The sequence below is a fragment of the Chiloscyllium plagiosum genome, unplaced genomic scaffold (assembly GCF_037043375.1).
Source record: "Chiloscyllium plagiosum isolate Xiang-an unplaced genomic scaffold, Cpla_swu_hap1 HiC_scaffold_3, whole genome shotgun sequence".
Taxonomy (NCBI): Eukaryota; Metazoa; Chordata; class Chondrichthyes; order Orectolobiformes; family Hemiscylliidae; genus Chiloscyllium; species Chiloscyllium plagiosum.
In genome coordinates, this window is record NW_028270141.1 from 151,208,525 (window position 1) to 151,234,495 (window position 25,971).

General features: G+C 42.1%; 1 protein-coding gene, 1 long non-coding RNA gene and 1 other non-coding gene across 7 annotated transcripts in view; 2 read left to right on the forward strand and 1 right to left on the reverse strand.

Annotated features, from left to right (window-relative positions):
• Positions 1–5,457, reverse strand: part of disp1 (dispatched homolog 1 (Drosophila)) — a 401,131-nt gene extending 395,674 nt beyond the window's left edge. For all 5 annotated transcript variants that reach the window (XM_087984367.1, XM_043687317.2, XM_087984357.1 and 2 more), the window contains exon 1: positions 4,897–5,457. The gene's annotated coding sequence lies outside the window, so the exon portion shown is untranslated. The remainder of the gene's footprint in view (positions 1–4,896) is intronic.
• Positions 5,458–5,776: 319 nt separating this feature from the next.
• LOC122548539 (uncharacterized) lies at positions 5,777–25,971 on the forward strand. The gene is made up of 3 exons (XR_006311258.2): positions 5,777–9,029; positions 16,952–17,033; positions 23,632–25,971. It is a non-coding gene; the product is annotated as an uncharacterized LOC122548539 (long non-coding RNA).
• trnas-gcu (transfer RNA serine (anticodon GCU)) lies at positions 6,227–6,308 on the forward strand. The gene has a single exon. It is a non-coding gene; the product is annotated as a tRNA-Ser (tRNA).

The following is a 25,971-nucleotide window of genomic DNA, read 5'->3' on the forward strand; positions in this document are numbered from 1 at the left end:
TGTTGCTGAACAAAGAGACCTTGGAGTGCAAGTTCATAGCTCTTTGAAAGTGGAGTTGTAGGCAGACAGGATAGTGGATTTTCCTTCCTCTTCTTTACAGGTTATGGCCATGCAATAATCAAGTAGGCAATTACATTATCACTAATAGCCATCCAACATTGCGGGCATTTGGTATGCTTACCTTTATTGGTACACTTTCCTTTACTGGTCAGTGCATTTAGCATAAAAGTTAGTACATTATGTTGTGTCTGTACAGGACATAGCGGAGGCAATTTTTGGAATACTGCATTCAGTCCTGGTCTCCTTACTATAGGAAAGATATTATGAAGCTTGAAAGGGTTTAGGAAAGATTTACAAGAATGTTGTCAGGGTTGAAGGGTTTGAGCTATTGAGACAGGCTAAATAGGCTGGGGCTGTTTTCCCTGGATTGTCGAAGGCTGAGGGGTGACCTTATAGAGGTTTATAAAATCATGAGAGCCATAGAGTCCAAAACTAGAGGGCACAGCTTTAAGCTAAGGGGGGAAAGATTTAAAAGGGATCTAAGGGGCCAACTTTTTCACACAGAGGGTGCTGCATGTATGGAATGAGCTACTGGAGGAAGTGGTGAATGCTGGTACAATTACAACATTTAAAAGGCATCTGGATGGGTAATGAATAGGAAGGATTTGAGCCTTATCGGCGAAATACTGGCAAATAGGACTGGATTAATTCAGGATATCTAGTTGACAAGAACGAGTTGGATTGAAGGGTCTGTTTCTGTTGTACAGCTCTGTGACTCTAAGTTCAAGCTCTTTCTTGAGAAAGAAGAAACAAGGTGACATTTAAAAGTAGAAGAAAAGTTAGTCACCATTTGTTGGCTTAATGAGACAGAAAAGTCAACTGTCAGTGGATTTCCCTTCCTCTTCTTTACAGGTTATGGCCATGCAATAATCAAGTAGGCAATTACATTATCACTAATAGCCATCCAACATTGCGGGCCAAGTATAAACATATGGTGACTGAGCTCACTCAACACAGGGAGCAATGATGTTTCCACAATGACAGACAAGGACATTGGTCCACATACACATACAGGGTTGTAGTCACCTGGTTCCTGAACCTCTCATCAGAACTATATTCACCCAATCAGCAGTAGTTTTAAATCTCACCATTACAATATTCTTTATGTGCTGCTGTGCGAATAACAGCAAAGAATCTTCACAATTCAAGTTATTTACGGTATACTTGTACAGTATCTGGGGAGTTTTCATAGGCATCTCAAAAGTAAAATGAACAGACAGAAGTCGTCTGTAAATTAAACATTTTGTTTACATTTAAAAGCTAAGCTACCAAGGATGATGAAATTAAAACAGGACAGCTTGCAGTACAGTTATTATCTCTTACTTTGTGGTCAGATTTGTATTGGCTGTGGTGGAAATAAAAACCAATCAAAAACTCTGTTTATCATACAACACTATATTGTGTTTAACATTTTCTATGACCTTCTGATGAGAACACTTTACTGTACATTCAGATTTACATTTCATTACATACTCAGTGATATCAATGAAGACAATGATATTGAAATCTCATTCTTCCCTCATTGAATTTCCAGTTTCAATCAAGGCTAATTAAACCAAAGAGGTGAAAGAAGATAGCAATGCACAATTCAAGATATCTAAGAATTATGCCATGACATTCATGTAGGGTTTTCAACGTAAAAGGATTTCATTGTATGTTTTTATGACTGCGATGGGAAGATTGCAGTGGCCCCTCTACTTCACCAGTCGCACCAATATACAAACATTTTGATTCAATTACTAAAATGGCCAAGTGATTCCCTTCTTTACTGCTATCCAGAATAAAGGAAACTTTCACCAGGCTTTTTAATGAACTCAAAAGTAAACTATTATAAAACAAAACACATTTCTAAAACTCAGTAACAGAACTGGTTAAAATCTAAGATACAACCCAGAATTAGAACAAAATCCCTTTTAAGCCCACCACAAACACAGATACATAGCATTATAAACAACAAAGATTCTGCAGAGGTGATATTTTGAAAAAAAAAGAGTAAAAGGAGAAAGAACTTTACTGGCCAATGATCTGAAAGACAAAGAGAGAATCTCTCAAATTCTCATAGGTTTTTTTCTTGATGAAATCAGATTGCTGATGAATGAAGACCAATAGAAGATTTTCCAAACAATCAAACTTAGAAAAATCAAACTTGGGCAGTATGTTGGCTCAGTGGTTAGTACTGCTCCTGCACAGCACCAGGAAACCAGGTTTGGTTCCCACTTTTGTGAGGAATATGCGTATCCCCTGCAAGGCTTCCTTCCCCAGTGCAAAGATGTGCAGGTTTGGTGGACTGGCCATGGTAAATCGACCATAGTGTCCACTGATGTGTAGGTTAGGTGGATTACCCATGGGAAATGCAGGGATACAGGGATGGGATGCGTCTGGGTGGGATGCTCTGGGTGTGGACTCGATGAGCCAAAAGGTCTGCTTCCATACTGTCGGGATTTACTAATTCTAGTAAGGAGCCACACTTCAACTTCTCAGGATTTACAAGGTTGTTAAGCATTAGAAGATATTATGGTACAGTGAGATGAAAGGTGGGTGGAGATTCACATGAAATCTACACACTCTCTCACAGACCAGTTGGACCAAATAAGAATTTACAGCACAGAAAGAGGCCATGTAACTCTACATAACGTACCAAGACACCACCCAGATAAAATTTCAAGAAAGCTGAGCCAGAAGGAAAAAGCTGGAGTTACTGAAGTGTTGGATAGAAGTTTAGTTGTTTATACATCGTTAGTGTCAGATAATTGGAAATCACACGTTGAAATTCATTCATTATGGATGTGTTTCCTACAGTCAAATTTCACCTGTTTTAATTCTGACCAGAAGGTTTTCAAGATGCTATTGGAATATGAATGGTTTCCTTTAACATTATGATCATAAAAGTTGTTAGACTCAAGAAAAAAGATTGCTACAATTCAGGATGCAAGGAAAATTTCTGAAAAATATAGAAGCCATTTGTCTTTTAACAAGATAAAAGTTAGACAATAGCTTGAATAGATTAAGGAATCTTTTCAAATTCTCCTAAATAAGGAATGACTGAGGGCCTACTTCGATGATGTATATTACTATATGTTCTCTCAATCTGGCTCCAGGCAGCCTGGCCAAACAATAATAAAGAACTCAGGGTGGAACTTCCCACACTCTCAGCTTCCTTATCCCAAGTAAATAAATAGAAAGATAATATTTCCAATCCACTGAATTACTATTAAAAAAAGCTAAGGTATCTTCATACCACAAACCAGCACAATTACTAAAACTAGGAACTAAAAGTATCAATTCGCCCATCTCTGCCCCAGGAAATATAAACCACAATGTTATGTATCATTTAGGATACACAAGACTCTTACTATAATTTGCTTTCAAACTACTTTCTTAAAATAGTTTAGAATCTGAGCTGATTATTTGTCAGACATGAACTCTTTAAAAACTTAAACATATGTTTCCCATACAAATCGTATAATTTAACTATCAACCTACAGAGGCTTCTTCAGACAGAAGTTCTAATAATAGAAATTTTCTAGACTTCCATATTTCCTTGGGTACTATTGCTTCCTGACACATGGTGAATGAAAAGTTCAATCCCAAACTAACTGACAATGAGTTAAAGATTGTGACAAAATTAAAATTATCCTCAGAATTTTTGAATCTAGGTTAATGCTTTGTTTATAAAGAGCCCATTTGCAATAGCCATGACAGATACATTTTACTAATTTAAAGAGAAATAAAAAAAAATCAAAGCGTGCATCTTCATGAAAATCTCAGTATAGAGGGTGATGAAACAATACAGCAATTTAAATGATGTCTCAAATCTCAGAATGGTGGTTTAGATTCCACTTTAAAACTACGGGATAACTCATCCTCTAATCTACGCTATCTACAAGGATCTTACACGTGATGATTTTGAACAATCTGAACCCCTGCCTATTATACAAGACTGACTCGGAAGCACGATAGGATGTCGAGTGTGGGAACTTAAAATGTGGTGGTAATGCAGCAAGAAATGCTGATACTTGGAACTCAATAGCCAGAATCTTACTCTGCAATTAAACACATTTAATGCTACATGCTGACATTCATTTCGAAAATGAGATAAAATGCATTTTCAAGCATTAACTCCAAGCGAGGTTTGGAACAATAAGTTATATAGACTAATGGCTTTCTCCTGATCTACATTACTATGATACACAACAATATCACTATAACGGGTAAGCCGAATTTCTTCTAAGCAATATTTATCTGACCTTGCCACAAAAACTGCATCCATTCAGATGGACATCTGTAGCGTTGACAATCATTTTTAACCTCTGATCTGGTGAAATGCTATTTTAAAAGCCAAAGTGTCCTATAAATTGCACTGCACGAATCAAGAATTACATTTTAAAGTTCGTGGCTGACATCGTACTGCTTTACTTCAAACCTCATTGCTTACAAAACGTGAACTGTCGTGACAAATGTGGAGAATGAACAGCTAAGATCGGTTCACTTGGACCCCAACACTTCGAGTTGTTTCCATATTGGTCCCATAGCAACAAAATCTGTGCTTCATTCATAGTTAATGTTGGAAACATTGAAACTTGATGCAGGAACGTGCAGCCTGGTTTCATTAAGTTAACACACAGCACGATGTAGGGACGATCTATAGTTTGCTAAGTTTTTTTTTAAAGAAAACCCTCAATTGCAATTCCTTCATTCAAGGCCTGGTTTGAAATCTGTACAGATCAGTAACTGGGCGCAAAGGCCACCGACAGGCAGAACTTTCATCGCCCCTTTCCTTCAGATGATGTGAACGGAAAAGTTGCAGAGCTGCAAGTGTTTCTCCCAGAGACATACCTGAGGAGGGAATGGTCGCTGAGATTCTCAGTCACACACAGTTTCTCTCAAGTCTCTCTTTCTTCTTCAATCTTGTGAGTGAGATTTGTGTTTACACCAACAATTCAACGGTCCGGGCGCACAGCCGCCCCCTTCAGCTACCCCCCCGCCTCCTCCTCCACGCCACCCGCCGCCGACACCATCGAGATAGTAGGCGGTGCAGGACAACGGCCACCAAGACAGTGCCGCCGCCGCCGCCGCCCGCCACTCAACCTTCGTGTTGACGTTTCACTCAAGTCGCCCTCGCTGGCAGCGACCAACCCCTCTCACCAAACAAGAACGTGGGGGGAGGCGGGGTTACCCATGACTGACGGCTTCCTTATCCACTCGAAGCAGCCGTTCGTGCCGCTGTTGGGTTTCGATTGGTCGATGGCAACGACGGCGGGCGCCAAAGGACCGCCCTCGTCCCAAGTCCTGCCCCCTCCATCGCCGAATTCCTCAATACCCCGCCCCCACACTTTGATTGACCGCAATGTCCACCAATGGCAAGCGAGATCTTCCCTTGTCGGGCGACTTTTGACCAATCCTGGTTTTGATGTGACTGCTCAACTCATCTCACCTTCTCGCGTCGATGCGACAACCGAACTTGAAGAAGATGATGATGATGATGATGATGATGCGCCTTCCGAAGTGAGTGACAGCGACCTGGATTAATTGGATGGCAGCAACCGGCAGGCCATGTAGCCAATGGGAGCTTGAAGTCTGCAGCTGGAGGCCAGCCTCTCCGTCCACCAGCTCCGCCCCAGTCACCGTGACCCCTCCCCTGCCCTACCTCCACCCGATCTGACCCGCCCCCATGCCCACACCTTTCCCGCCCCATGCCCCGCCCCCCCCCCGCGTGCCGGGGTAGCCCGTCACCATCCAGAAGCTTCCACGTGAGGAAGGTCCCCTTCCTTGTCCGTTACCGTTACTGTCGCCCAGTTCAGGGTGCTCGAGCAACTTTTGTTTCATTCGGAATCGAGACGACCTTGCACTTGCTGCTTCAAGCCGGGGTAACAGGGCTGCCCTTCGTTGCAGGCCCGCTTTGAAATGTATAGAAATAAATAAATCAAATCAATCGATCAGCCATAAATAAATAACCGGAGTGGGAGGTGCCTGCGGACCTGCTCGGCGACGTTAGTCCACATCGGCGTCGGTGGGATTTGAACCCGTACTGCCTGACCTAAATGTCGGGATAGTGTTGCTGTCAGAGCCCTGAGGCCCCTGGACCAGATACCGAAAGGATTGCACTGACGGCCAGCGGCTCGGTTATTCACTGCAGGAGGAATCGGCGGCCGGTTCATTGCTGTGGGACGAGGTGGCCGAGTGGTTAAGGCGATGGACTGCTAATCCATTGTGCTCTGCACGCGTGGGTTCGAATCCCATCCTCGTCGGGGTCTTCCACGTGCAAGTACCTCCGTTTTTATTTTGTCATTCCAATTGCAAGCTTGTGTTTTTCTATTTTGTTTTTAAGGAAGTATTCCAAATCGGCAGCAAGCATTCCGGTGAGCTTGATGAAAATCGACACAGCTCCCCCCACCCCACACACACACTTTGAAACTGCTCCTCCAAAAGCGAAAAGTGTTCACTCTATTTGAGTTATCTGTCGATTTAAAAAAAAATAAATGTTTCTCCCCCCTCTGGGGTTCAGCCGCGTTAAAATGTTGGCTTGGAGGGTGTGCTAATCCGTGTAATAGCTGAAAACGGAACCTCTTAAGAAGTCATGTTACAAAAGCAAAGCCCTCAGGTTGCTGGAATTTGAAATACGAAGGTGGTGTTGGAGAAGCTTAGCAGGTCTGGTAGCCCTTTTATTCCTGATGAAGGGCTTTTGCCGATTTTGGATGCTGCCTGAACTGCTGTGCTCTTCCAGCACCACTCATTGTTTTTACCCCTGTGCAGGGAGGAGCAGGGTTAATGTTTCGAGTCCAGCACAAACGACTCTGAAGAATTTTTCCAGCACTTTGTTTTTTTCATTCAAGGGCTATGTCACCTTGGCCGTGTGAAGCAATTTTAATTGGTACACGCCAATATTAAATAACCTCTTAGAAAACAGCAGCAAGTGTTCCGCAAGACTGTGTAGCCTGCAAATGTAACTGCTGTCGACACGCACTAACACAAGTTGCATGTTTTCAAAGCACAGTCCAAACTTTGACAAGAGCGGACCGTTTCAGAGAACACCTCTGGGACACCCGCACTAACCAACCCAACCACCCCGTGGTTCAACACTTCATCTCCCCCTCCCACTCCACCAAGGACATACAGGTCCTTGGACTCCTGCATCGCCGGACCATAGCAATACGACGGCTGGAGGAACAGCGCCTCATCTTCTGCCTAGGAACCTTCCAACCACAAGGGATGAACTCAGATTTCTGCAGTTTCCTCATTTCCCCTCCCCCCACCTTGTCTCAGTCCCAACCCTCGAACTCAGCACAACCTTCCTAACCTGCAATCTTCTTCCTGATTTCTCCACCCCCTCCCCCCACTCCAGCCTATCACCTTCACCTCCTTCCACCTATCCTTCCAACGCCCCTCCCCCAAGACCCTCCCCCCTACCTTTTATCTTCGCCTGCTTGGCACACCTTCCTCATTCCTGAAGAAGAGCTCATGCCCGAAACGTCGATTCTCCTGCTCCTTGGATGCTGCCTGACCTGCTGCACTTTTCCAGCAACACATTTTCAGCTTTGACAAGAGCTAGGCAGGTCATTTCACTCATCTTTGTTGACTATCCAGAAATATCTGACTTTCCTGTTCCGTTATCCAACTTTTGCATCCATCTCGCTGCGGTGGTTTAATTTGTTCTAGATGTATATTTTCTATTTCAGTCGACATTTTTAAGTGTTACTACGAGGTCATGTCTCAGTCAATTACTTTCAGTGGTGAAAACTCAGAAAAAAGTTGCTGATACAATGAAGACTCAAACTGGCTAAGTATCAATCTTGCGCATCATTTTCTGTCATTGGAATATTACAGCCAAAGTCACAGAACAGCTTCTAGTACGTGAATCAGCCTTACTTGATCCTTTTTCCTCCTAAACTCTGCCCAACTATTTGGGAATTAATACAAAAAAAAACCTTTTTTATAGTAGTCCCAGAACAAAAAAAAATTGGCACCAAGTCATAATAGAGCAGGTGGCGAAAAATTCGGTCGGAGGCATGATTTGAGGATTTATAGAAAGAGAGGGGGGTGAACGGTTTAAAGAAATTGAGATTAGTCAACTGAACGCACTGACCTGTGGGATGCACCGGTGACCAGAGTCAGAAGCAGAAATGTAATCCCAGAGAAATTTCAGAGATTAATAAACATAAGGATAAAAATGTTATCGTTCTACTCCATATAAACTATACATTTCAGCATAGAAACATAGGAACAGAAATAGACCATTCGGTCCCTTCAGCCGGTTATGTCATTCAGTGAAAGCATGGCTGATTTGTGGTATATACCTTTGGCCTATATCACTTAATGCCTTTGCTTAACAAAAAAAAACCATCTATCTCAAATTTAAATTAACAACTAATCTAATATCAACTGCTCTTTGTGGAAAAGAGTTCCAAATTTCTACCATCCCTTGTGTGTAGAAGTGCTTTCTAACATCTCTTTTGAATGGTCTGGTCCTACATTTTCGAGTGTGCCCCCTAGTTTTAGAATCCCCAACCAGCGAAATATTTTGACTTTATCTACCTTGTCTTTCCCTGTTATAATATCAATACCACCCATATTGAGCTGTTTTTGCATTAGAATTGATTTTTAAACACAAATGCATAATATAGCACAATTTTGTCATTAAGATACTAAAACTAAAAATGGTCTATGTTTGTTTAATATCTAGGAAAGAATGATATAATTTCAATTAAATTGTGCAGATGGATTGAATTTAATATGACTTTATTAAATCGTTATTCGTAAGATATTTAACCACCTAAAGCAGTTTGCTAAATCCAATCCTGCTACAGTTATGCACACATAGATTTCCTGGTTGCAGGTATTGGATCAGAGGAACATCAGCTGATTTTCCCCCTCCCTGGGCTCATTGTGGCACAGTAGCAATACACCTGCCACTGCTCCAACTGAAATAAAGTTGCTAGTGTGGAATGCCAAACCCTGATGAGCCACGTTAGGTAAGCAGAACTGGGGCGGCAGGATAGGGGAGGGAATTAAATCTCTGCCTCTACACCTCATACCCACACAGACACATATTTTTGCCATGGTTTGTTTTGACTCATTAACATTGGCTCGGTCACTCACCAATCGAAACATTGATGGGGCTCTAAATATTTCTTGCCTGCACATCAGTTTTATTTTAATTTTGTTAAAGGCTTGAGCCTAATGGAAAAGGAATCTGGCAATGAGTCAAATATTTAAAGTTTTTTTTCAATTTTGCGATAATCAAATGTATTCTTATTACAATTATTAATAAAATGTTTCAACTTATTACTTTAAAATAATTTGTTTTGGCATATCCTAGATAATTAACAATTCAATTTGTTGTGACCGCCATCCTTTTATCTAAATTCCCTTTTGTTACTCATGCTAATTTATATAGGCTACAACATAAAAGTTTTAATTGCAAGGTTCTGCATCAGAATAGCCCAGACTAATATAATCCCACTTACTGAGTGAATTTCATTGAAAAATCAGTGTGCTTGTTAAAAAGGCTTTTGTGTCCATGTCTACATTTATTATTCTGGTGTGATGAATCCAGTCTAATAAATAGTCTGTCCAACTATTCTTCTCTTTGGGCTTTAACCCTACCTATCACTTACTCCTCACCTCCACCCCCCAACTCTATCTTCTGCATATAAACCAACATTTTCTGAGCTACCATCAGTTCTGCCAGACCTGCTGAGCTTTTCCAGCAACTTCTGTTTTTGTTTCTAATAAAGCTTGTCTTGGTGTATGCAATCTGATATGATATGACCAAGTCCAACTATTATTGGTACTATTCAGGAAACTGCAATTACAGCCCCTACCAGGTCTGACTTCGCCTGACTCTTTCTCACATGAAGCAAGACAGAAAATATTCAAATAAAAATAAAAAACTGTCTAGAAATCTGAAACAAAAGCAGAAACGTGCTGGAGAAAATCAGGAGGTCTTGCAGCTTCAGTGGAAAGAGGAACAAAGTTAACGTTTCAGATTAATGACAGAACACAAAAACCAGGAAAAGTTGCAACTGTAACAAATCAAATCTAAGCAGATGAGTGGGTAAGTGTTAAGACAGGAGTGATTGAATGACAAAAAAGTCAGTTGTGCAACTCCAAATGATGTGGTGATGGGTCAAGAAAAGAAATAGAACATAGAACATTACAGCGCAGTACAGGCCCTTCAGTCCTCTATGTTGTTCCTGTGGAACTAATCTGAAGCCCATCTGTCCTAGACTATTCCACTTTCATCCGTATGTTTATCCAATGACCATTTAAATGCCCTTAAAGTTGGCGGGTCTGTCACTGTTGGAGACAGTGCATTCCACACCCCTACTACTCTCTAAGTAAAGAAACTGTCTCTGACATCTGTCCTATATTTATCACTCCTCAATTTAAAGCTATGTCCCCTTGTGCTAGCCATCACCGTCCAAGTAAAAAGGCTCTCACAGTCCACCCTATCTAAGGCTCTGATTATCTGATATGTTTCTCCTAAGTCACCTCTCAACCTTTCTTTTCTCCTCAAGTCCCTCAGCCTTTCCTCATAAGACCTTCCCTTCATACCAGGCAACATCGTAGTAAACCCCATCTGAATCCTTTCCAAAGCTTCCACATCCTTCCTATAATGTGGTGATTAGAACTGTATGCAATACTCCAAATGCGGCCGCACCAGAGTTTAGTACAGCTTCGGCATGACCTCATGGCTCCAAAACTCAATCCTTCTACCAATAAAAGCTGACATACCATATGCCTTCTTAACAACCCTGTCAACCTGAGTGGCAACTTTCAAACATCAATGTACATGGACACAGAGGTCTCTCTGCTCATCTATACTACAAGAATCTTACCATTAGCCCAGTGCTCTTTATTCCTGTTGCTCATTCCAAAGTGGTTCACCTCACACATTTCCGCATTAAACTCCATTTGCAACCGCTCAGCCCAGCTCTGCAGCTTTTCTATATCCCTCTGTAACCTGCAACATCCTTCAGCACTATCCACAACTCCACCAACCTTAGTGTTATCCGCAAATTTACTAACCCATCTTTCTACGCCCTCATCGAGGTCATTTATAAAAAATGACAAACAGCAGTGGCCCCAAAACAGATTCCTGCGGAATACCACTAGTAACTGAACTCCAGCATGAATAGATTAGATTAGATTAGATTACTTACAGTGTGGAAACAGGCCCTTCGGCCCTACAAGTCCACACCGACCCGCCGAAGCGCAACGCACCTATACCCCTACATTTACCCCTTATTACCTAACACTAAGGGCAATTTAGCATGGCCAATTCACCTAACCTGCATCTCCAGCATCTGCAGACCTCACTTTCTCCTCTGTATTATGTACAATAGCCTACCGTGGGGAAACTTTATCGAACGCCTTACTGAAATCCATATACAATAGACAATAGGTACAAGAGTAGGCCATTCTGCCCTTCGAGCCTGCACCACCATTCAATATGATCATGGCTGATCATCCTTAATCAGTATCCTGTTCCTGCCTTATCTCCATAACCCTTGATTCCACTATCCTTGAGAGCTCTATCCAACTCTTTCTTAAATGAATCCAGAGACTGGGCCTCCACTGCCCTCTGGGGCAGAGCATTCCACACAGCCACCACTCTCTGGGTGAAGAAGTTTCTCCTCATCTCTGTCCTAAATGGTCTACCCCATATTTTTAAGCTGTGTCCTCTGGTTCGGCACTCACCCATCAGCGGAAACATGTTTCCTGCCTCCAGAGTGTCCAATCCTTTAATAATCTTATATGACTCAATCAGATCCCCTCTCAGTCTTCTAAACTCAAGGGTATACAATCCCAGTCGCTTCAGTCTTTCAGTGTAAGGTAACCCCTCCATTCCAGTAATTGACCTCGTGAACCTACACTGCACTCCCTCAATAGCCAGAATGTCTTTCCTCAAATTTGGAGACCAGAACTGCACGCAGTACTCCAGGTGTGGTCTCACCAGGGCCCTGTACAGCTGCAGAAGAACCTCTTTGCTTCTATACTCAATCCCTCTTGTTATGAAAGCCAGCATGCTATTAGCCTTCTTCACTATCTGCTGCACCTGCATGCTTACCTTCATTGACTGGTGTACAAGAACACCCAGATCTCTCTGTACTGCCCCTTTACCTAAATTGATTCCATTTAGGTAGTAATCTGCCTTCCTGTTCTTGCCACCAAAGTGGATAACCATACATTTATCCACATTAAACTGCATCTGACCACTCACCTAACTTGTCCAGGTCACCCTGTAATCTCCTAACATCCTCATCACATTTCACCCTGCCACCCAGCTTAGTATCATCAGCAATTTTGCTAATGTTATTACTAATACCATCTTCTATATCATTAACACATATTGTACTGATCCCTGCGGTACCCCACTGGTCACTGCCTGCCATTCCGAAATGGAGACGTTTATCACTACTCTTTGTTTCCTATCACCCAACCAATTTTCAATCAAAGTTAGTACTTTGCCCCCAATTCAAAGTGCGCCCTAATTTTGCTCACTAGCCTCCTATGTGGGACTTTATTAAAAGCTTTCTGAATGTCCAGGTACACCACATCTACTGGATCTCCCCCATCCATCTTCAGAGTTACATGCTCAAAAAATTCCAGAAGGTTAGTCAAGCATGATTTCCCCTTCATAAATCCATGCTGACTCTGACCAATCCTATTACTACTATCCAGAATGTGTCGTAATTTCATCCTTTATAATAGACTCCAGCATCTTTCCTACCACTGAGGTCAGACTAACTGGACTGTGATTTCCTGCTTTCTCTCTCCCACCTTTGTTAAAAAGTGGTACAACATTAGCCACCCTCCAATCCGCAGGAACTGATCCTGAATCTATCGAACTCTGGAAAATAATCACCAACGCTTCCACGATTTCTCGAGCCACCTCCTTCAGTACTCTGGGATGTGGACCATCAGGCCCCAGGGACTTATCAACCTTCAGACCTAACAGTCTCTCCAACACCAATTCCTGGCAAATATAAATTCCCTTCAGTTCAGGTCCTTCAGCCACTGTTACCTCAGGGAGATTGCTTGTGTCTTCCCCAGTGAACACCGATCTGAAGTACCAATTCAATTCTTCTGCCATTTCTTTGTTCCCCGTAATATATTCCCCTGTTTCTGTCTTCAAGGGCCCAATTTTAGTCTTAACCATTTTTTTGCCTTTCACATACCTAAAAAAAACTTTTACTATCCTCCTTAATATTATTGGTCAGTTTACCTTCGTACCTCATTTTTTCTCTGCATATTTCCTTCTTAGTAATCCTCTGTTGTTCTTTAAAAGCTTCCCAGTCCTCCGTTTTCCCACTTATCTTTGCTATGTTATACTTTTTCTCTTTTAACTTTATATGTTTCTTAACTTCCCTCGTCAGCCACGGTCACCCCTGCCTCCTCCTAGGATCTTTCTTCCTTTTTGGAATGAACTGATCCTGCAACTTCTGCATTATACACAGAAATATCCGCCATTGTTCCTCCACTGTCCCTCCACTGTCATCCCTGCTAAGATATTGCACCATTGAACTTTGGCCAGCTCCTCCCTCATAGCTCCATAGTTCCCTTTATTCAACAGAAATATTGTCACTGCCGATTGTACCCTCTCCCTCTCAAATTGAAATACACCACATCAACCGCTTTACCCTCATCCACTAGTTTGGTCACCTTCTCAAAGAACTGAATAAAGTTTATGAGGCACGACCTACTCTTCACAAAACCATGTTGACTATCCCTAATCAACTTATTCCTCTCTAGATGATGATAAATTCTATCTCTTATAAAACCTTTTACAACACTTTACACATAACTGAAGTAAGACTCACTCGTCTATAATTACCAGGGTTGTCTCTAATCCCCTTCTTGAACAAGGAGACAACATTTACTATCCTCCAGTTTTCTGGCACTATTCCTATAGACATAAAGATCAAAGCAAAAGTCTCTGCAATCTCCTCCCTGGATCCAAGAGAATCCCGTCCAGCTCAGGGGACTTATCTGTTTTCACACTTTCCAGAATTGCTAACACCTCCTCCTTGTGAACATTAATCCTGTCTAGTGTAGTAGCCTGTATCTCCGTATTCTCCTTGACAACATTGTCTTTTTCCAGTGTGAATACTGACAAAAAATATTCGTTTAGCACTTCCAGTATCTCCTCGGACTCCATGCACAACTTCCCACTACTGTCCTTGATTGACCCTAACCTTACTCTAGTCATTCTTTTATTCCTGATATACCGATAGAAAGCTGTAGGGTTTTCCTTAATCCCACCTGCCAACGACTTCTCATGTCCCCTCCTGGCTCCTCTTAGCTCTCTCTTTCGGTCTTTCCTGGCTAACTTGGAACTCTGAAGTGCCCTAACTGAGCCTTCACACCTCATCCTAACATAAACCGCCCCCTTCCTCTTCATAAGAGATTTAACTTCTTTTGTAAACCATGGCTCCCTCGCTGCCTGACAGGTACGTACTTATCAAGGACACGCAGTAGCTGTTCCTTGAATAAGCTCCACATTTCAGTTGTGGTAGCATTACAGCTGTGCTGAGGGAGGATATTCCTGGAAATACATCCAGGGAAGTTATTTGGGTGGAACTGAGAAATAAGAAAGGGATGATCACCATATTGGGATTGTATTATAGACTCCCTAATACTCAGAGGGAAATTGAGAAACAAACTTGTGAGGAGATCTCAGCTATCTGTAAGAATAATAGGGTAGTTATGGTAGGGGATATTAACTTTCCAAACATAGACTGGGACTGCCATAGTGTTAAGGGTTTAGATGGAGAGGAATTTCTTAAGTGCATACAAGACAATTTTCTGATTCAGTATATGGATGTACCAACTAGAGAAGGTGCAAAACTTGACCTACTCTTGGGAAATAAGGCAGGGCAGGTGACTGAGGGGTCAGTGGGGGAGCACTTTGGGGCCAGCGACCATAATTCTATTCGTTTTAAAATAGTGATGGAAAAGGATAGACCAGATCTAAAAGTTGAAGTTCTAAATTGGAGAAAGGCCAATTTTGACGGTATTAGGCAAGAACTTTCGAAAGCTGGTTGGAGGCAGATGTTCGCAGATAACGGGATGGCTGGAAAATGGGAAGCCTTCAGAAATGAGATAACAAGAATCCAGAGAAAGTATATTCCTGTCAGGGTGAAAGGAAAGGCTGGTAGGTATGGGGAATGCTGGATGACTAAAGAAATTGAGGGTTTGGTTAAGAAAAAGAAGAAAGCACATGTCAGGTATAGACAGGATAGATCGAGTGAATCCTTAGAAGAGTACAAAGGAAGTAGGAGTATACTTAAGAGGGAAATCAGGAGGGCAAAAAGAGGACATGAGATAGCTTTGGCAAATAGAATTAAGGAGAATCCAAAGGGTTTTTACAAATATATTAAGGACAAAAGGGTAACTAGGGAGAGAATAGGGCCCCTCAAAGATCAGCAAGGCAGCCTTTGTGTGGAGCCACAGAAAATGGGGGAGATACTAAATGAATATTTTGCATCAGTATTTACTGTGGAAAAGGATATGGAAGATATTGACTGTAGGGAAATAGATGGTGACATCTTGCAAAATGTCCAGATTACAGAGGAGGAAGTGCTGGATGTCTTGAAAAGGTTAAAGGTGGATAAATCCCCAGGACCTGATCAGGTGTACCCGAGAACTCTGTGGGAAGCTAGAGAAGTGATTGCTGGGCCTCTTGCTGAGATATTTGTATCATTGATAGTCACAGGACATTGGTTAGGTCACTGTTGGAATATTGTGTGCAATTCTGGTCTTCCTATCGGAAAGATGTTATGAAACTTGAAAGGGTTCAGAAAAGATTTACAAGGATGTTGCCAGGATTGGAGGATTTGAGATATAGGGAGAGGCTGACAGGCTGGGACTGTTTTCCCTCAAGCGTCAGAGGCTGAGGGGTGACCTTATAGAAGTTTACAAAATTATGAGGGGCATGGATAGGATAAATAGACAAAGTCTTTTCCCTGGGGTTGGGGAGTCCAGAACTAGAGGGCATAGGTTTAGGGTGAGAGGGGAAAGATATAAAAGAGACCTAAGGGGCAAGTATTTCATGCAGAGGGTGGTACGTGTATGGAATGAGCTGCCAGAGGTTGTGGTGGAGGCTGGTACAATTGCAACATTTAAGAGGCATTTGGATGGGTATATGAATAGGAAGGGTTTGGAGGGATATGGGCCAGGTGCTGACAGGTGAGACTAGATTGGGTTGGGATATCTGGTCGGCATGGACGGGTTGGACTGAAGGGTCTGTTTTCATGCTTTACATCTCAATGTCTCTATGACTCTACCTCCTGCAGTTTCCTGCCCCATCCTATGCATCCTAAACAATGCCTAATCACATCATAATTGCCTTTCCCCAGCAATAGCTCTTGCCCTACATTATCCACCTATACCTTTCCATTGCTGAATTAAACATAATCGCGTTGTGCTCACTACCACCAAAGCACTCACCTACCTCCAAATCTAACACCTGGCCAGGTTCATTACCCAGTACCAAATCGAATGTGACCTCGTCCATTGTTGGCCTGTCTACATACTGTGTCAAGAAGCCCTCTGCACACATTGGACAAAAATTGACCCATCTAAATTACTCGAACTATCGTATTTCCAGTCAACATTTGGAAAGTTAAAGACCCCCATAACAACTACCCTGTTACTCTCACTCCTATCCAGAATTATCTTTGCTTTTCTTTCCTCTACATCTCTGGAACTATTTGGAGTCCTTTAGAAAACTCCCAATAAGGTGACCTCTCCTTTCCTGTTTCTAACCTCAGCCTGTACTACCTCAGTGCACAAGTCCTCAAACGTCCTTTCTGCTACTGTAATATTGTCCTTGACTAACAATTCCACACCTCCCCCTCTTTTACCATCTTCTCTGTTTTTACTGAAGCATCTAAATCCTGGAACCTGCATCAACCATTCCTGTCCGTGCTCTATCCATGTCTCCAAAGTGGCCACAACAAGGAAATGAGGTATGGAATAAGACTGAAATGTGAAAAATAAACAAAATTGCAGAGATATAATATAAATTTCTTAAACACCCTGTTCCAATGTGTTATGGTTCCCAGAAACTGGAAATAACCTCACATTTAGATCTGATACTGGGAATTTGAGTGTATTTTTCTAGATCGCACCATTGAAATTCATAAGTACGTACAATGGCATTCTGGATACCGATGTACTGTATAGATCAGTGGTTTCCAACAGAGAAATTTTCAAGAAGTAGAGTCACATCCAAGCATTAAGACCGTGACTATTCTTCTGATATTCTCCAGAGCCTCAGTGTCTATTATTGAAGACAATATCTGCTGACATCCGGTGCCCCTATCAACTGTAAGCCACCAGAGCTAGGGATGTATAGACTTCTGGTATCAGCAGGCCCAGGTTTCCACTAACCTGGTAAATTACAAATTGCTCCACTTTATGTTTTGCTCTATTGTTTATGAATAGTTAGACATTGTTGATGTGAGCAGAATTTGAAAATGTGTGTTGTGCTCGCAGTTGGAGATGGTGTATTTTTGCTCATCGATTTTATTCCTTTCTTAGTTTGCTATGTGCATTATAGTACAAGCAAGGTGGATAATGGGGATTCTGTCGTTGGAATGTATCTATACTTACAGAGGGCATTTGATCCTGGCAGAGGATTGGTTAATCAATAGCAAGCAGATATTCGAGATAAATGGATCTTTTTCTTGGTAGGAAAGATGTAAGTACGTAGTGGCAAATGTAGTGGGTTCAGTCTTTGGGGCTCCAACTACTTATAATCTGAATTCATGAATTAGGTGCAGGAATAGAAAGTACAATAGCCAAATTAGAAGATGACACTAAAATAAGTGAGAAAGCAAGTTGCAATGAAGAAATAAGAAATTTAAAATAGATATGAATGGAAAAAAATGACAGATGAAGTTTAAAGTGGAATGAGTGTGGGAGATTATCAATTTTGGTCAGAGGAACAGAAAGGCAACTTATTATCTAAATGGAGAGAAACTTCAGAATGCTTTGAAGCAAAGTGATCTGAGTGTCCTTGCAAGAATTGCAGAAAACTAATGTGCAAATACAGCGGGTAATAAGGAAGGCAGATGGAATTTTGGCATTCATTTCTTAGGGAATAAAAGTGTTGCTGCAACTGTATAAGACATTAATGAGATTGCATCTGGAGTATTGTGTACAATTTTGGTGCCCTTACTTGAGGAGTGATATAGTTCCTTTGGAGGCACTTAAGAGGAAATTCATGAGATTGATTCCACAGTTTATCTTATGGAAAGATGATGTGGAGGAGCCGGTGTTGGACTGAGGTGGACAAAGTGAAAAGTCACACAACAACAGGTTTATTTGGAAGTGCTAGCTTTCGGCGCGCTGCTCCTTCATCAGGTGGTTGTGGAGCAGGACCATAAGACACAGAATTTATACCAAAAGATTGCAGTGTCATGCAATGACATGATATTTTGAACAAACCTAGATTGTTGTTAAGTCTTTCATCTTTTAGAATGGGTTGCAGGTTTCAGTTCATTCATATGTAAATCCCAGAACTTCTTTCAAGTCATATTCCTTAAATAAGTTAAGATTTTTATAAAAAATGTGACAACTCAGACAATGCATTAAAGGTGCGAGGTTAGAGTCTGTCTGTATCCAATCTTGAGTCAAGCTGGTTCTATTTCCAAAGTGGAATTTACAAACCATTACATGGATTGACTGCCTGCAGATTGAGCAAAACAGAATGTATCTGCAAATACAAATTTACCCCATAGACTTGTATGTGTGCGCGTGTGCATGAGTGAGAGAGAGAGAGAGAGAGAGTGTGAATGTGTGCATGTGAGTTTGTGGGAGTGAGTGTGAGTGCATGTGAGAAAGTGTGTGTTTGCATGTGTGCAAGCTTGGTAAAGTGTGTGTGTGAGGGTGGGGTGTGTGTGTGTGTGAGGGTGGTGTGTGTGTGTGTGTGTGAGGGTGGTGTGTGTGTGTGTGTGAGGGTGGGGTGTGTGTGTGTGTGTGTGTGTGTGTGGTCACCTGTAGTGTGACATGAACCCAAGATCCCGGTTGAGGCCATCCTCTTGGGTACTGAACGTGGCTAGCAGCCACTGCTCAGCCACTTTGTATTGTTGCCTATCCCAAAATCCGCCTTGGTTGATGGTCACCCAAAGATCCTGACCACTGACGTATTCCCCAACTGGGAGGAACACCCCTGTCTAGTAATTGTGGTAGCTAGGGAGTCCATTCATCCATTTTCGTTGCAGCTGCATGGTCTCCCCAATGTACCATGCCTCACGCCATCCTTGCCTGGAGCGCACAAGATAGACAACGTTGCTCGAGTCACATGAATGCTTGCTGCATACATGTTGGGTGATGTCCCCATGTGTAATTGTGGTATCAGTGTCGACACTCTGACACGTCTTGCCGTGGTTGCCATGACAGGGTTGTATGGTGTTGTGATCGATGTTGTCCTGAATACTGGGCAGTTTGCTACAAACAATGGTCCTTTTCAGGTTTGGCGGTTGTTTAAAGGCATCTTGCTAAGACCTTCTCTACTTTAAATAACCGCGAACACGAGGCATGGTACATCGGCAAGACCAATCAGACGCTACGACAATGGATGAATGGACACCGCGCAACAATCACCAGACAGAGGTGTTCCTTCCCAGTCGGGAAATACTTCAGCAGGCAGGGACATTTGGCCTCGGATCCTCAGGTGACCATCCTCCAAGGTGGACTTTGGGAAAGGCAACAACGCAAAATCGCCGAGCAGTGACTGATAGCTGAGTTCAGAACCCATGAGGATGGCCTCACCCGGGACCTTGGGTTCATGTCTCACTACAGGTGACCCCACTGCACTATACACTCTCTCTCACACATACACACACACCCTGTCTCATACACACACACCCTCATATCCACACACCTACAGCCCCCCACACGGACCCATGCACACACCCTCCCACAGGCTTATATTTCAGCACACTCACACACACACTTTACTAAGCTTGCATACACGCAAACACATGCTCTATCACGTGCAAGCATATTCACTTGCACACACTCACTCTCTCTCACTCATGCACAGGCAAACATAAGTCTATGGAGTGAATTTGTATTTGCAAAATTATATTTGCAGATACATTGTTTTGCTCAAAAATGCACAATCTGCAGGCAGTCAATCCATGTAATATTTTGTAAATTCCACTTTGGAAGTAGAGCCAGTCTGACTCAAGATTGGGATACAGGCAGACTCTAACCTCATACCTTTAATGCATTGTCTGAGCTGAGATGTCAATTTATTTTATAAAACTAAGTTATCTTGAGAATGTGACTTAAAAGAAGTTCTGTGATTTACATACGAATGAACCAAAACCCGCAACCTATTCTAAAAGATGAAAGACTTAACAACAATCTAGGTTTGTTCAAAATATAATTTCATTGCATGACACTGCAATCTTTTGCTATATATTTTGTGTCTTACGATCCTGCTGCACAATACCTGATGAAGGAGCAGCACTCCAAAAGCTAGCGCTTCCAATTAAACCTGTTGGACCATAACCTTATTGAGAGAGTTTAAGCCCATACTCACTAGCATTTAGAAGAATGAGAGGAGATCTAATTGAAGTACAGAAGGTGCTAAAGGGGATTGACAAAGAACACCTGCAGAGAACATTGGGCAATCTAGAGTGAGAGATCATAATTTTACAATAACATGTAACAGATTTAAGACAGAAATGAAGAGAAATTACTTCTCTCAAGGATCATGTACCTGTGGAATTCATTACCCTAGAGTGTGGTGGATGCCAGAACATAGAGTCATTGAATCATAGAATCCCTACAGTGTTAGCCCAACAAGTCCACACCAAACCACTAAACAGTCTCCCACCCAGAATCATACTTATGCTTACACTTCCCATGACTAATGCACCCAACCAACACATCCATGAACACTATGGGCAATTTAACATGGCCAATTCACCTAACCTTTGGACTGTGGGAGGAACTGGAACACCTGGAGGAAACCCACGCAGACACAGGGAGAATGTGCAACCACCACACTTGAATAAATTTAGAAAGAAAGTACATGATTTTTATTTACACGGGGAAAATGTGCAAACTCCACACTTCAAGAAATTTGGAAAGCAAATAGACGATTTTTATTTAGTAATGAGTTGAAGGATTATGGAGTGTGAGCAGGAAAGTGGAGTTGAGGCTGAGATGAGATTGGTATTGATTTTATTAAATGGCAGAGCAGGTTCAAGGGGCTGAATTGCCTACTTCTGTTCCTAGTTATTATGCTGTCAGGTTGTAAACCTCTGTAGTCAGCCGTGATCATAGTAAACGCAAGTAAATGTGATGTTTTATTAGCAATCAATTCAGCTAAAAGGGGTGGCTGTGCTGTGGATTCATTTGTCTCATTGAAGTGTGCCTTGATACTGAAAAGGTTGGGAACCACTGGTATAGCTACAAGCGGGAATATGTTTCCTAATTATTTTGAATAATATAACAAAATAATGTAATTCTTAATTTAAAAGGTATAATGCATTATTATATCAATATTCCAATCATTTACTTTTTCATGTTGTGTTGCAACTAAAGAAATTAATAATCAACTTGTAACTAAACAGAACTCCTCATGAGTCTTCATTTCGGGTCCAGAGATCCTTCTTCAGAACTGACTGTAGCTAGGAAAGGTTAGTACATTTGCTGAAGATGAGGTGGGGGCGGGCGTAAGGACTAAACAATAGGTGGAGATGGAGCCCATAGAGAGAGAACAGCAATTGGCCAGACAAAGAAATGTACAATGGTCAACCTGGGAGACCATTAGCAGCTGCCAATGGTTTTTCTTTAGCGACAGTCCATGTGATGTCAAGATCTGACATGTAATGGTCGAGGTAAGCTCATGAGAAAAGGTGCCCAGTCCTTAAAATTATGGAATTTGATATTGGGTTCTGGAGGTTGCAGAGTTCCCAAGCAGAAAATGAGATGGTGCTCTTTCAGCTTGGGCTGAGTTTCACTGGAGCAATGCAGCAAGCCCAAGACTGAGATGTTGGCCAGGGAACACGGTGATGTGCTGAAGTGACAGCCAACAGGAACCTCAGGCTCGTATAATCTCCCAGTGTAGAGATCTGTACTACACTGGGGAGACAAAATGCAGACTGGGCGACTGCTTTGCGGAACACCTACATTCGATATGCAAAAATGACCCTGACCTTCCTGTTGTCTGCTACTGCCATACACCACTGTGTTCCCTGGCCAACATCCTTGGTGTCGGGCTTGCTGCATTGCTACAGTAAAGCTCAGTACAAGCTGGAAGAACACCATTTCATTTTCAGCTTGGAGACTCTGCAGCCTTCAGGACTCAATATAGAGTTGAAAAAGTTTAAGACCTGGGCACTTTTTCCCCATCAAGGAGTCCCATTTAATTATAAGTTGATTGTTAATTTCTCAGTCTCAGGCTTGTTGCAGTGCTCCAGCAAAGCTCACTGCATGCTGGAAGAACATCATATTTTTGCTTAGGGATCCTGCAGCCTTCAGGACTCAATATTGAGTTCAATAATTATAAGGCTTAAGGACTTTCTCCCACTTCCTTATCTCAACCCAACACAACAGGCCTTGTCAACCCATGGGCTGCCACCACAATCAACCTGTTGATTCTCCCAGACTGATTTTTACCCATTCCTTTATCTGCCCAATTGATGTTCTTTCTCTCTGGGCTCCAACTCCACCTATCATTTACTCCTCCCCCCTTCCCTCACCACATCTTCAGCATGCAATCCAACTTTTCCCTAGCTACAGTCAAATCTGAAGAAGAGTCACTGGACCCAAAACATTAACTCTGCTTTCTGTGTACAGAGATACCAGACCTGCTGAGATTTTCTTGCAATTTCTGTTTTTGTTTCTGATTTCCAGCATCTACAATTCTTTGATTTTTGTCTATCCTTATGAGTCTTTTCATGGTTACTTCCTTTTTCCAAAATCTATTTGCGGTAAAAACAAAAAGGTAAAGCAGCCATGGTTGTTATGAACCATAAGGCTGCTCTCTCATTAGAGAAAGAAAACTAGTGGTGGTTTAATCTGAGGGTAACATTAACTCAGGCAAGGGAGAGGTTGGGAAGGAAAGTTCTTCATAGGAACATCAGCCAGTACAGGGTTTGAACCAACATTGTTGGTGTTATTCTGTTGAAAGCCAGCCATTCAACCAAGTGATCTAACCAACCAACTCCCAAAACAGGGTATTCATGGTATTGCCTCGGTGATAGGTGTGTCTCCATCTCATAAATTTGTTATTCTTTGTCATCAACAGTTAGTGGATTGCGGCAGAAATGTTGTGCATGTTACTTGTGAATGATGTTCATGTTACATCATTTGTTGGTGATGTTGTTGGACCTGTCTTGCTTGTTAGTAATGTTATTAATGGAGATCCAAGATGGCGGCGACTCAGCAAGTCTGAGTCTATAGTGCTCCTCCCAAGACTTGAGCAAAGTGGGCCACCCGCCTCCACCACACTCACCAAATCATTTAAAATAGTTTTTACTTTATGTAATTAGTTGCTTAGTACTAAATTTAAACAGTCTAGTCTCCTGTAAAAATGACTAGGGGGAAAGGAGCCCGCAGTTCTCAGCAGGCAGGAGCCCCTGCCCCACCCTCCCCAGCTGCAGCAGAGGCGTCTGCAGCCACCCCAGGGGACTTACCTACAGTGGCGAGCCTCGCGGAAATAATCTCTAAACTCGATGTGAAGATCGACGCCTTCATTGAAGAGTCCCGAAGCCGATGGAATTCACTGTCTGCCGAGACATCGAGGAAATCGAGCGCTGAGTCGGAGGGGCGGAGCTAAAGGCCGCGACCTCCGAGACCATAGCAGAATCGGCCATGGATCGGGTCCGGACTCTCGAACAGCATGTCCGGACCTTAGAGAATCACATTGACGACCTCGAGAATCAAGGTCATCGAAAAAATATTCGTTTGCTGGGCCTTCCCGAACGGGAAGAGGAAGGCCAGCTTACAGCATTCCTCGAGCAGTGGCTGCCACAGCTTTTAAATCTGGAGGCTCGATCAGGCCAGGTAAGGGTGGAATGGGCCTACCAGGTTGCGGTGCACGGGCCCAGCTCGAAACAGCGCCCCCGCTCGGTCCTGTTCCGGTTGCAGAGCTACGAGAGGCAGATGCTCTTGGAAGCTTCCAGAAATCTTGGGAATGATCCCCAAGCCATGATTTATAAAGAATCCAAGATTATATTATTTCAGGACTTTTCCCCAGCTTTGGTCCGAAAGTGGAAGCCGTTTCACAAAGTGAAGAAGCGTTTAAGGGACTTAAACATTCATTACTCCATGTGCTACTCAGCTACGCTACGCTTCAACCATGAAGGGTCCGTGTATAACTTCGGATCACCGGAGAAGGCCAAGGAACTTTTGGACTCTCTTAGATAAATTATAAGAGTTAATTGATGTTGTTTTGCCCACCCCCCACCCCGGTTTACCCCTTTTTTTTCCTTTCATTACCTTACTGTTTAATATTATCTCTGGGGGGTGGGAAGAGGGGTTTATTTATTTATTCTTTACTTAGCGATTTTCTTACCCCTTTTGTTTTATATATATATAGGCCAGGGGGTCTAGTTAATGTAGATGGGGGGAAAGTGGTTACCTTATCCTATTTTATCTCTGTCCTTAGGAGCGGGGTTGTTTTCCCCCGTTATTCTGTATTACTATATTTAATTATTATTTGCTGAGACTGTAATTTTATAGTCATATATGGTATTAATATTACCAAATATATCCAGGTGTTGGTGTGGGTGGGGGGTTTGGAGGGGTAGGGTATTCATTGTTAATTCAAATATTTGAATTTTCTTTATCCTATCGTGGGGTGCCTGAGTCAAGGGTGAGGCACTGGTTGGGAGAGGTTATAATGGGTTTTTGGAAAGGAAGTGATGCCCCCTGGGAATAGGGGGAAGATCTAAGTTTAAATAAGTTTTATTTTTTTTTATTCAGAAATAGTTTTTTATTATATTGATCTGAGTGTATTAAAGAGTCTTTATTTTTGTGAATTTTATATGCTCTATGCTCGGGATGTTTTGGATAGGGTTTCTTCTCCCGGAGGGTCTTGGAATTGCCCAGTGATTATCTCCGAGGGGTGGGAAGAGGGGTTTATTTATTTATTCTTTACTTAGCAATTACCATCAGTAATCGGTCGATTAAATGGTGCACCTGGAATGTCACGGGGAGTAATTCACCAATCAAAAGTAAAAACATATTATCAAACCTCAAGAAAGAAAGGATCGATATAGCTCTCCTATAGGAGACACATTTATTGGTTAAAGAACACCTGAAATTACGATAGGGAAGAGATTATTTTCCATTCTCTCTTTCTGTGCAGGGAAAAACATTTTGGTAAACTGGGTGGCTGAGGGCCCTCATGGATTTTCGAGTTGGCACAGAATAATTATAGAATTTTCTCCCCCTGACTTCCTTACAAATATGGTGCACCAGGGAAAAAAACGAATTACTCCATAAAATATGGCAGTCCTTCTTGAATTACACAAATATAGATATCTCGGTCATCCTACAAGGGCCTTTATTTAAGTGAGAGGGTGAACCTGGCTGGTCCGGGGCCCCTTGGAAGAGGAATCCCGCACGAATACGGGTTTTGTTGTGATCTGATGTTAACACATTCTGAGCATGTATATCACTACTCAATTTCTGTGTTATCCGATTTTTTTTTCTCTTGAATAACGTAAGAGTTTTAATCATACACTCTGGTTAGTTGTACGTTAGATGAGTAGTTAATTAAGTTTTTTTTCTCTTGGTATTTGTTTTTTCTGTTTGATAGATTTTGGTTATTTTTTTAAGATTTAATTGTATATCAATGTTTATACTTGGTTTTTTTTTAGTTTTCTTTTGTAAACGTGTAAAAACATGCTAAATTTTCAATAAAAATATCTATTT